This window comes from Mauremys mutica, chromosome 5 (assembly GCF_020497125.1).
Source record: "Mauremys mutica isolate MM-2020 ecotype Southern chromosome 5, ASM2049712v1, whole genome shotgun sequence".
Taxonomy (NCBI): Eukaryota; Metazoa; Chordata; order Testudines; family Geoemydidae; genus Mauremys; species Mauremys mutica.
In genome coordinates, this window is record NC_059076.1 from 23948414 (window position 1) to 23959225 (window position 10812).

At 56.2% G+C, this 10812-nt stretch overlaps 1 non-coding gene across 1 annotated transcript; it reads right to left on the bottom strand.

Annotated features, from left to right (window-relative positions):
- Positions 1-8117: 8117 nt before the first annotated feature.
- TRNAV-AAC lies at positions 8118-8190 on the bottom strand. The gene has a single exon. It is a non-coding gene; the product is annotated as a tRNA-Val (tRNA).
- Positions 8191-10812: the final 2622 nt, after the last annotated feature.

The following is a 10812-nucleotide window of genomic DNA, read 5'->3' on the forward strand; positions in this document are numbered from 1 at the left end:
GCTGCTTGCTGTCTGCGTGACAAGAACCAGGGAAGCGGGAGGCCTCTAACATAACTGACATGACCTGATAACTAAGAGGTAAGCTTTTAAGGAAGATTTTAATACACTTTGGAAATGATCAGGGATTCCCATGAGCACTGATGAGGGGACCATGCAAAATATGCATTTAGATCCTTGTCTTGTTTTATATCCTTTCCCCGTTAGGCACACTGGCACTGTCATGGATCCATGGGATCTGTGCAATGCCTGGGCTTTTAAACAGTGCTTGGGAAGCCTCTGGCTTCAACACTCTTACTTCAACCTGTGAGCTCTGCCAGCAGGTCCAGCTGAACGACACTCCTCTTCAGAGACTGTTCCTCAGTCAATGCACAGAGCAAGTTTTTGCTGTGGCACTGGGCAGACTGTTAAAACATAGCAGGATTCATTAATGAACCGAAACACAGCACTGGAAAGTCCTTAGATTAGCACAGGGAAGCGAAGACGACAATACAGTCCATATTGGCCAATGCCCTTGAGCCAAGCTGCTGTAGAAAACGCTTTGGTTTCCTTTAACTGCACCTGTCCATTTGTCTTTGCTCCAGTAGAGCTCCCAGTGTGACTTCTATGAGCCCAGTTATTCCTGCTCCCAAAAATGTAACGAGTCCATGTATGCTTCACTCAGCCAAGCGGAGATCTGTTGCGTCGCAGGAGAGCATGGACAGAGTCTGACAACCCATGTGATCATAAGCAGAGAGTACTTTATTCATTTCCAGCATGCTCTTATATACAATTATATCAAGCAATCAAGCAGTTGCTAATTGGTTAATAAGATACACACAAGCACAGCTGAAACTTCCTTGGATAATTGCCATTCCATGCAACCTTTTGATTTATTATTCTGTTTACTGCCTACTGGCGGATGAGAGCTAATCAAGGTCAGCTTCTCATCACAGCTCACAGCAAACTAGCCCGTCCTTGAATCCCACAGAGATCCTCCCATGGACAGGTGATAATCATTCCCTTGTCTCTGTTGGGTATTCCATTGATGTAGGTTGGTCCCAGCCTGTCCTTAATGACCCATTCATATCACTCCATAACAGCTACGTGACAAAACACCTCATGTCTCCTGCTTTTTAGAATCATGGCAATACCAACCACAGAGGGAAACTATGATGTGTATTGGCATCATACAAGTATCACCAAAATTCCCACCTCTCTCTCACACACACTGCTCACAGCCCTTGGAGAGAAAGCAACGCACAGGAGCTGGACGTTAGTCCAGTGAACACAGTGGAGGACAAGCTGCAATCCTCAAACCCTGGTGAAAAAGGAGAGGCAAGCGCGTGCCCGGGATGGCAAGCCGTGGGGGCCGCCCGGATGGTCTCTGTGAGGGGGGCAGTCAGGCAGCCTTCGGCGACTTGCCTGCGGGAGGGCCGCCGGTCCAGCGGATTCAGCAGCGGGTACGTTATGTGGATTGATCCCTGCCTATGATTTCAGTTATAACTGCCTCTATGAAATCAAGTGTCTGTGTGTTTCACCAGATTTCATCTTCTCCATTAACTTTGCGTAGCCATGTACAAGGGGGAGCTGTACCCCCAACACGTCATCTTATCGGTGTAAAAACTGTACAGGCTACGTCACCACCCTGTGACATCCTCAACAAAGTGCCCATTTGTGCCTGGGTAGGGGCCCTGCTCTGGGAGGGAGGATGCAGCAAGGACTCAGGGTCGGTGGCCGGGGTCTCTGTGCTCAGAGATGGGGAGGTTATGTGGGGAGGGGGGTAATGAGCGGGAGAGGGAGGTCAAGAGTTAAAATAATAATATTTGGGGAAAACATGTATATAAGTGAAACAGAACAGAAATAAAACTGGAGTGTGGGTTCTAAAGCAACAAGGCTTGGGTAGGGATTCGAGGTTAAAGCTCTGGGATCCCCCAGCGCTCTAGATCCCCAAACCTCTCCTCCCTCCCACTGACCCACCCAGCCCACTTCCTGGGTGCCCTTCCTCCACACTCCCCTCCCCTTCTTCCCATTACTCTCAGCCGGCATCACCTCCCGGCACCTTGGGAGCTTCTTGTGTTCCCTCCTCGTCTCTCACAACCTCCTCCGTCCCTGCTGCTTCTTAGCTCTAACCCTGCACATGCCCTCCCCATGTCCTGGCACCCCAGAATTAGCTACTCCTCCCCTCCCATGGCTCTCTTATCCCTTCACCCATGGGGTCATGAATGGCAACATTATACACTCTTCTGTCAAACCAGGAGCTCATCTGACTGTCACACAAGCCACGCATCGGTCACACACCTCTTTACTCAATTTAGAATTCTACAGGAGGTATATTTTCCTCTTAAAATGAGGAAAAGGCATGAAAGCGACAGTTATTAATGTAGCCAATAAGGACACATTAAATGCAATTTCAAAATGACTGATGACAAATGTCTAAAAATTATTCTAGTGGGTGGGAGATGAGGCAAAAAAGTGGGGGCAAGGAAACTTGTCAAAACTTGTATGAATAAAGGTATAAAGTTATTACTGCTCAGGTTCTTTAGAGACCCCACAGCTTGTAATGACCAAGGTAACAGAACTCCTTACCCAGGGAGGTCACGTTCTCATAGTTCTCCTGCATGACATCCCAGTAGAGGGCTCTCTGAGTGGGGTCCAGCAGAGCCCCCTCTCCCCTGGTGAAATGCACAGCCACCTCCTCGAAGGTCACCGGCCCCTGAAAGAGCAAGAGTCCAACACTCAGGACCTGCTGCCCCACTCACAGCCCCACACTCATGGGGGAGAGGAGCCAATCAAATGGGAGCTCTGGGTGGCTCACAGTCAGAGTCCCACCTCCACACCACTCAGAGCAGCCAGGAAACACCAGGGGGAGGGGACGAAGCGAGAGCCCCTTGTCTCTCCCAGCAGATCCATCCCCTCCTACTAGCCACAGACGGGCACAGGAGATGGAGGCCCTGGCAGGTGCAGGGAGAGCTCGCTGGCAGGGAGCCCAGCGCTGTTCCCATTGTGAAGAGCTGGACGGGGCCAGACTCAGTGGGGGGCAGACGACATGACGGTCCAGGGGGGCCTTGCTGAGGGGGTTCCTCCAGCAGGGGTGTCCTGTCCCTCCTCCCCCCACTTCTCTTCAGCTGTCTGCCCCTGCAGCTCTTCCTGCAGCCCTGCCCCCCCCACTTGGAGCTGCCCCCGGCCAAGCTGCTCCCAGGAGCCTCCTGTGCTGTGCAGGGGGGAGGGGGGGTTGCTGATGTCGGGGAGGCCCCACCCTCCTGCCTCTGTGCCCAGTCTCTGCTGAGCTCCCCCAGCCAGCACCTACTAACCCCCACCCACGCTGAGGGGAGTGACACAGGACAGCAAATTCCCACCTATCCAAGGACAAATTGGTGCAGATAAACAGGCTGGGTTCACATCCCAAAGCTGAGGAGAATTTAAGAATTACAGAGAAAATAGGGCAAAATAAGAGACTAGAGAGTCAATAATTTTAGGGAAAACGAGGGAATCTCCTTGGATTTTCTAGCCATATGTGGGGAGGGGAGAGAGAAGGGGAAGAACCAGAGAGAATTCTTCTCAGGTTATGAGACGGAAAGAAATGGCACAAACAGGGAAAGGATGCAAGTGGCTCCCCCCCCCGTGGCCATAGGCGTGTGCAGCACATTTCATTAGGGTGTGCACCCAGGGAGCCCCCCCCTAGCCCCACCCCATCCACTGCCTCCCACTTCCTGCCCCCCTCAGAACCCCCAACCCCCCCTGCTCCTTGTCCCCTGACTGCCCCCTCCTGAACCCCCCCCACTGTAACTGCCTCCCTAGGACCCTACCTGTCGTCCTGACCCTTATCCACACCCCCACCCCCAGACAGACCCCCGGGACTCCCACGCCCCATCCAACTGCTCCTCGCCCCTTACAGGACCCCCAGAACTCCCGACCCATCCAACTCCCTCTGCTGCCTGCCTGCCCTGACCCCGCTCCACCCCCACCCCCCGAACCCTCAACCCATCCAACCCCCCTGCTCCTTGTTCCCTGACCGCCCCCTCCACAGGCCTCCCCAACCGCTAATCACCCCCCCCCCAACTATCCAACCCCCCTCCCCACCTCCTGGCAGCTCTGTCTAGTGGCTGCTCCCACCCACACACTCAAAGTGGCAGAGGAGGTTCCCTCTCCTTCAGGGGGAAGGTTGCCTAGTGGTTAGGCCACAGGACTCAGGCTCAGGTGTTCTGGGTTTGAGTCTCTGCTCTGCCACAGACTCCCTGTTTAGCCTTGGGAAAGTCACTTCACCTCGTTGTGCCCTAGATCCCATCTGCCCAATGGGGCCAACACTGACCTGCCTCCTGGGCTAAATCCATCCATGGCTGGGTGATGGGGGGGAATGGAGATACCAACATGGGGAAATTTGGGCTGAATTTCTGCACAGCCGGAGAGCGGGAGCCAGCTCCACAGGGGGGATGGGAGCGAGAGGGGCTCAGGCCAGCTCCACACAGAGGGGGGTCAGGGCTTGGGCCCTGCAACTTTTGCCACTAAGGTGGCTGGGGCTCCCGAGCCGGGGACTTCAGCCCCACATCTTCTGCCAGGGTCCGGGGTTCTCCTCCCTGCCCCAGGGTGGCTCCTCTCCCACTCCATCCCCCGCCCAGGGCAGCTCCTGCTGGGGTCTGGGCTTCTCCTCCCCCCACCCTCCCCCTGCCCCAGCCCAACTGGGCTCCCCGGGGCACCCGCTGCTGTTGTGGCCGGAGCCGAGCCTGGCGGGCAGGGAGCAGCGATTCACACGGGGGCCCTGGCAGAGACACCAGCCCGAGCGGGGCGGGGCAGCCCCAGGGGAGCGGGCGGGGGGGTCTGCTGCTGCTGGGCCCCCCCACCGACCCCTGAGGCTGTTTCGGGGGGTCTCACTCACTCCCCCAGGAGCGGGGGGGGAGCAGCAGAGTGGAGCCTGCCCAGCAAACAGCTGATCGCAGCTGCGCCCAGGCCGCCCCTGGGGAAAAGCTCAGCGGAGGAGGCTCCACAAGCTGCCGGCAGCGGGTCATTCCCGGGGGGGCCGAGCACCCGCCTGCAGCCGCCGCAGCCACCCCCCTCCCCCCGGAGCCCCCACGGGGGGGGAGCAGCCTCCCCAGCCGGGGCTCAGGGCATTGGGGTGCCGGGCTCCCCCCCTGCGCACGCCTGGGCCCGGGACACTCACACACACACTCTGCCCCGGGGCTCCCCTGGTGCCCAGAGACCGATCAACCCCCCGCCTGCCCCCCCGCCCTTCCCCGCCTGCAGCTCCGGCCTCTCCCCTCCCGCCCCGCCAGCCGCACCCCGGGGAGCACCGGGCCCCAGGCTCTGTCCCCACCTGGAGCCCAGCGGGGCCGGGGGCAGCTCCTGCTGCAGCTGAGAACAGCGGCTCCGCTCCGGCCCGGGCGGCTCCAGCGCTGCTGGCAGCACGTGGCCACCAGGGAGCAGCTGCTGAGCCCGGGCTCCTGCGTCACAATGTGCCAGAGCCCCGCCCCCAGGAGCTGCCCCGCCCCCGGACTGTGTCAGAGCCCCGCCCCCAGGAGCTGCCCCGCCCCCGGGCTGTGCCAGAGCCCCGCCCCCAGGAGCTGCCCCGCCCCCGGGCTGTGCCAGAACCCCGCCCCCAGGAGCTGCCCCGCCCCCGGGCTGTGCCAGAGGCCCCCCCCCCCAGGAGCTGCCCCGCCCCCGGGCTGTGCCAGAGCCCCGCCCCCAGGAGCTGCCCCGCCCCCGGACTGTGCCAGAGCCCCGCCCCTAGGAGCTGCCCCGCCCCCGGCCTGAGCTAAAGCCCCGCCCCCAGGAGCTGCCCCATCCCCTGGCTGTGCCAGAGCCCCGCCCCCAGGAGCTGCCCCGCCCCCGGGCTGTGCCAGAGTCCCGCCCCCAGGAGCTGCCCCGCCCCCAGGCTGTGCCAGAGCCCCGCCCCCAGGAGCTGCCCCGCCCCCGGGCTGTGCCAGAGCCCCGCCTCCAGGAGCTGCCCCACCCCCGGACTGTGCCAGAGCCCCGCCCCTAGGAGATGCCCCGCCCCCGGGCTGTGCCAGAGCCCCACCCCCAGGAGCTGCCCCGCCCCTGGGCTGTGCCAGAGCTCCGCCCCCAGGAGCTGCCCCGCCCCCGGGCTGTGCCAGAGCCCCGCCCCCAGGAGCTGCCCCGCCCCCGGGCTGTGCCAGAGCCCCGCCCCCAGGAGCTGCCCCGCCCCCGGGCTGTGCCAGAGCCCCGCCCCCAGGAGCTGCCCCGCCCCCGGGCTGTGCCAGAGCCCCGCCCCCAGGAGCTGCCCCGCCCCTGGGCTGTGCCACAGCCCCGCCCCCAGGAGCTACCCCGCCCCCGGGCTGTGCCAGAGCCCCGCCCCCAGGAGCTGCCCCCCCCTGGGATTTGTTCTCCTGTTTCCTTCTTCCCAGCACCTGCCGCTCCCTTCCTGTGTCTGCAAACACCCCCCCGGGAGGGCTGCAGCGCTCGCTGGGTCTGTCTCCAGTGGCTGAAGTTGCCTCCATCTCTAATCACCTGGGGTGGAGGGAACGAAGGGAGGAGATGGGCCCAGGGTGTGAAAGCAGAATTAGGGGGCAGGGAAAGAAGGACTGTTTGGAAAGGTGGAAAGGAAAGGCTCCTGGGTGATCCAGATGGAGTCAGAAGCAGTTGGGCAGCAGAGGCTCAGATAAATGGAGGGGAACCCCCGGGGTGTCCCAGTGTTGGCCAGGGTGTGTACAGCACCTAGCACAATATGGGGTCCCGATCTCATTCATGGTCTGTGCAGCACCTGGGAGCCCTGATGTCTCTTTCCTCATCACAGGCACTGGGAATGGAGTGAGGGAAACCTCAGCACCTGAAGGGTTAATGCAGCCCTGTGTGCAACCCCTGCTAGGGTGACCAGACAGCAAATGTGAAAAATCGGGACAGGGAGTGGGGGTAATAGGAGCCTATATAAAAAGGCCCAAAAATTGGGACATCCGGTCACGCTAGTCCCTGCTGCGCTCACGAGGGGTTGGCTTAGAGAGTTGTAGTAATAACAGCAGCAAAGAGTCCTGTGGCACCTTATAGACTAACAGACGTATTGGAGCAGGAGCTTTCGTGGGTGAATCCCCACTTCGTCAGATGCACCAATAGTCCCATATGGTCTAGTGGTCAGGATTCCTGGTTTTCATCCATGGGACCTGGGTTCAACTTCTGGTGTGGGAACAGTGCAGAGCTTTTGCCCAGAGTGGAGACAGGAAATGAAAGAAACAGGAAGGGATCCTGCCAGCAGGGGAGTTAGACAGCGTGGGGAGGGGATCCCAGAAGTGGGGGTGGGGGGCAGAGGTCTGAGCGGAGACCAGGGAAGGATCCCAGCAGTGTGGGAAGTTGAGAGCACAGGCCTGGCATGGGGACCTGGAAGAGTGAATGTGTCCCTCTAAACCCATCAACTGCAGACTAGGCAGGACTGGAAGAATTACATATTTGTTGGTAATTGTCAATTTCTGTGTAAACGCACAACCCAATGGCAAAATATTTCCATACATAATTATCAAAATTGGCAGATGGGCAAAGTAAGAAACATGCTGCTTGAGAACTTACCCTGTTGTAGGAGCAGCAGTGATCTGTGTGCTCCATATAACCTGTATGCCCAAAAGGTCTGTTACACTCCCCCCACCCCCCGCCCCATCTCCTCTCCCTCTCTGAATGCCTGTGAAGTGGCTTTCCCCCTCCCTTCCTGCAATGCTTGTGGGATGAATGAGCTGGTTGAACAGCTGGTTGAAGATCAGAAGAGCTCCTAGATAGACAAGGTGTCTGGGACTCTCATTAGGCAGCATTGTGAAAGCACAGCTGAGCACAGGGCCCCTTCCCCTTTTAAAGACCTGAACCTCATGGCCTGCGACTAGAGATGACTTGGCTGCATCCGGTGGGTCACACTCCACCTCAGCCAGTGTCCATGCAGGGTCCATGCTCTGGGTGTGTGAGTGCTGCCTAATGAGAGTCCAGACATCTTGGTACCTGGAAGCTCTTCTGATCTTCAGCCAGCCCCTTCATCCCACAAGCATTGCAGGAGGGAGGGGGAGGGGGAAAGCCACTTCACAGGCATTCAGAGAGGGAGAGGAGACAAAAGCGAGGGGGAGGGGAAGTATAACAGACCTTTTGAGCATAGAAATCACTGCTGTTCCTACAACAGCAGGGACAGGCCACTAGGAGCTGAGAAAAGGAAGCAAGCCTGTTTCTGCCTGGCTTTGAACCAGGGACCTTTTGCGTGTTAGGCAAACGTGATAACCACTACACTACAGAAACTCTGTCACAGGGCTGTGCCCTTCCCTTCATAAGAACATAAGAATGGCCATACTGGGTCAGACCAAAGGTCCATCCAACCCCATATCCTATCTGCCAACAATAACCAATGCCAGGTGCCCAAGAGGGAGTGAACCTAACCGGAAATGATCAAGTGATCTCTCTCCTGCCATCCATCTCCACTCTCTGACAAACAGAGGCTAGGGACACCATTCCTTACCCATCCTGGCTAATATCCATTGATGGACTTAACCTCCATTAATTTATCTGCAAAAAGAACAAAGAGAACATGTGGCACCTTAGAGACTAACAAATGTATTTGAGCATAAGCTTTTGTGGGCTAAAACTCACTTCATCGGATGCATGCAGTTAAAAATTCAGTAGGAAGAGATATATACACACAGAGAACGTGAAAAAAATGGGTGTTGCCATACACACTATAACGAGAGTGATCAGTTAACGTGAGCTGTTATCAGCGGGAGAAAAAAACCTGATTTTGGGAGGGGAACAGGAGAAAGGACAAAGGAAGCAAGAGACGAAGAGAAAAGAGGGATCAGACAGTGGATGGAGCAAGAGGTGAATCAAAAAGGACAAACCCTTATGTCCCCAGTGATTCTAAGAGACAAAATCCCAGGTGCAAAATAAAATTCTGCCTCCTTAAGCTCGTGTTTTCCATGCCTAGAATTCAACTGTCACCAGATGGATCAGACTGAACAGGTTTCACACCTCCAGGAGGCTCTTACCTTCTAAACGGCTGTTTTCTAGTAAAATCACTAAAAAGGAAGGAAGAAACTCGAAAGAGGTTCCTCCTGGCGCACGTCCGTGAACCCGAATACTCTCTCAGTCCTCAAAGGGAGACCTGGAGAAGGAGACTTGCTGGAGCAAAGCCACAGGGGTCTCTGAGGTTTCCCTGGCCCCTCGCCCCTGTCCTGCCTGGCTGATGTCAGCATCTCTCTGTGAGGTCACCACCTCCCCACCGCCTTGGACCAATAGTCTGAGGTCCTGCAAAAAGGCCTTTGTGATGTCACTGCCACACCCCCTCCCTTGCTGGGCTAATGTCCTGCCCCTGGCCAGGCACTTTGCAGGTTTGAGCTACTCCCTGTGGATCACCCAACTCAAGGAGCGTTCGTTCTAGGCAGCAAGCCGGCTAGACAGGGAAACAGCAGACGCTGCTCCCAATGCTACACTCAGTTTTTCAGAAATTAGTCGACTTTATGGCCAGAAGAGACCATTAGAGCATCTAATCTGACCCCCTGCATATCACAGGCCTCCTGTATAGCACAATAGCTACTTTGGGGGCAAATACATTATAGAAAGGCATCTTGTCTTCATGAAATGACATCAGGAGATGGAGAATCCACCACTTTCCTTGGTAGCTTGTTCCTGTGGTGAATCATCCTCGCTGTTGAATATTTGTGCCTTTGTTGTAATATGAATTTGTCTCTTTTCACCTTCCAGCCATTGGGTCTTGTTAGGCCTTTCTCTGCTCGATTCAAGAGCCCTTTAATACCCAATCTTTTCTCTCCATTAAGGCACTTCAACACTTTAATGAAGTCACCTTTCAATCTTCTTTTGATAAGCTAAACAGGTTGAGCTCTTTCAATAGCCCACTAGAAGGCAGTTTTCTCCAGCCCTCAGAACCTTTGGTGGCTCTTTGCTGCCCCAGCTCCAATTTCACAACCACAGAGACCCCTGTGGCTTTGCGTCAGCAAGTCTCCTTCTCCAGGTCTCTCTTTGAGGACTGAGGGAGTATTTGGGTTCACGGACGTGAGCGCCAGGAGGAACCTCTTTTGAGTTTTCTCCTTCCCTTTTAGTGATTTTACTAGGAAACAGCAGTCCCTGTTTAGAAGGTAAGAGCCTCCTTGAGGTTTGAAACCTGTTCAGTCTGATCCATCTGGTGAGAGTTGAATTCTAGGCATGGAAAACACGAGCTTAAGGAGGCAGAATTTTATTCTGAATTTTATTTGATCCCCACCAATGACCTGGGCCATCCTTTGGGCTCTCTGGTGAGAACCCTCAGCCTCCCGTCCTCAGTCTCTACCCTGATTGGCTGAGCAGGGGGTTATTGACAGGGAGGAGACTCAGGTCCTTGTTCTCTTTCAAGACCAAGGAAATAAGTCAGAACCAGTTCTATGTTTGACAAATTTTGCTGCTTCTCTGCATTAATGGTCTCTGAGCAGTTCATGATTCTCTCTAACATGATTCTCCTCAAATACTTGCTGAATAATTCCTGTGCACTGTTGTTGGTCTGGAGCTCATCTGAGAGCATTTTATTCAGGTCATTCAATGTCTGAAATTCAAGATCCGATTGTTAGTTTGAAAATCAGGGCTCTTGGGTCCTATTCCCAACTCTGCCACTGACTGGCTGTGTGACCTCAGACAAGTCAGTTCTCCTTTCTCAGCCTTAGCTTCTCCCTCTTTCAAGTAGGGATAATAATGATCTGCTCCTACCTACCTCACAGTGCGTGGAGGCAGGGCCAGCTCTAGGTTTTTTGCCGTCCCAAGCAAAAAAAAATTTTGGCTGCCCCCACCCAAGCCCTGGGCTCCCCACTGCACCTCCCTGCCACCCCAGCCCTGGGCTCTGCCCCCCACATACCCTATGCTGCCCCAGCTCTTGGCTCCGCC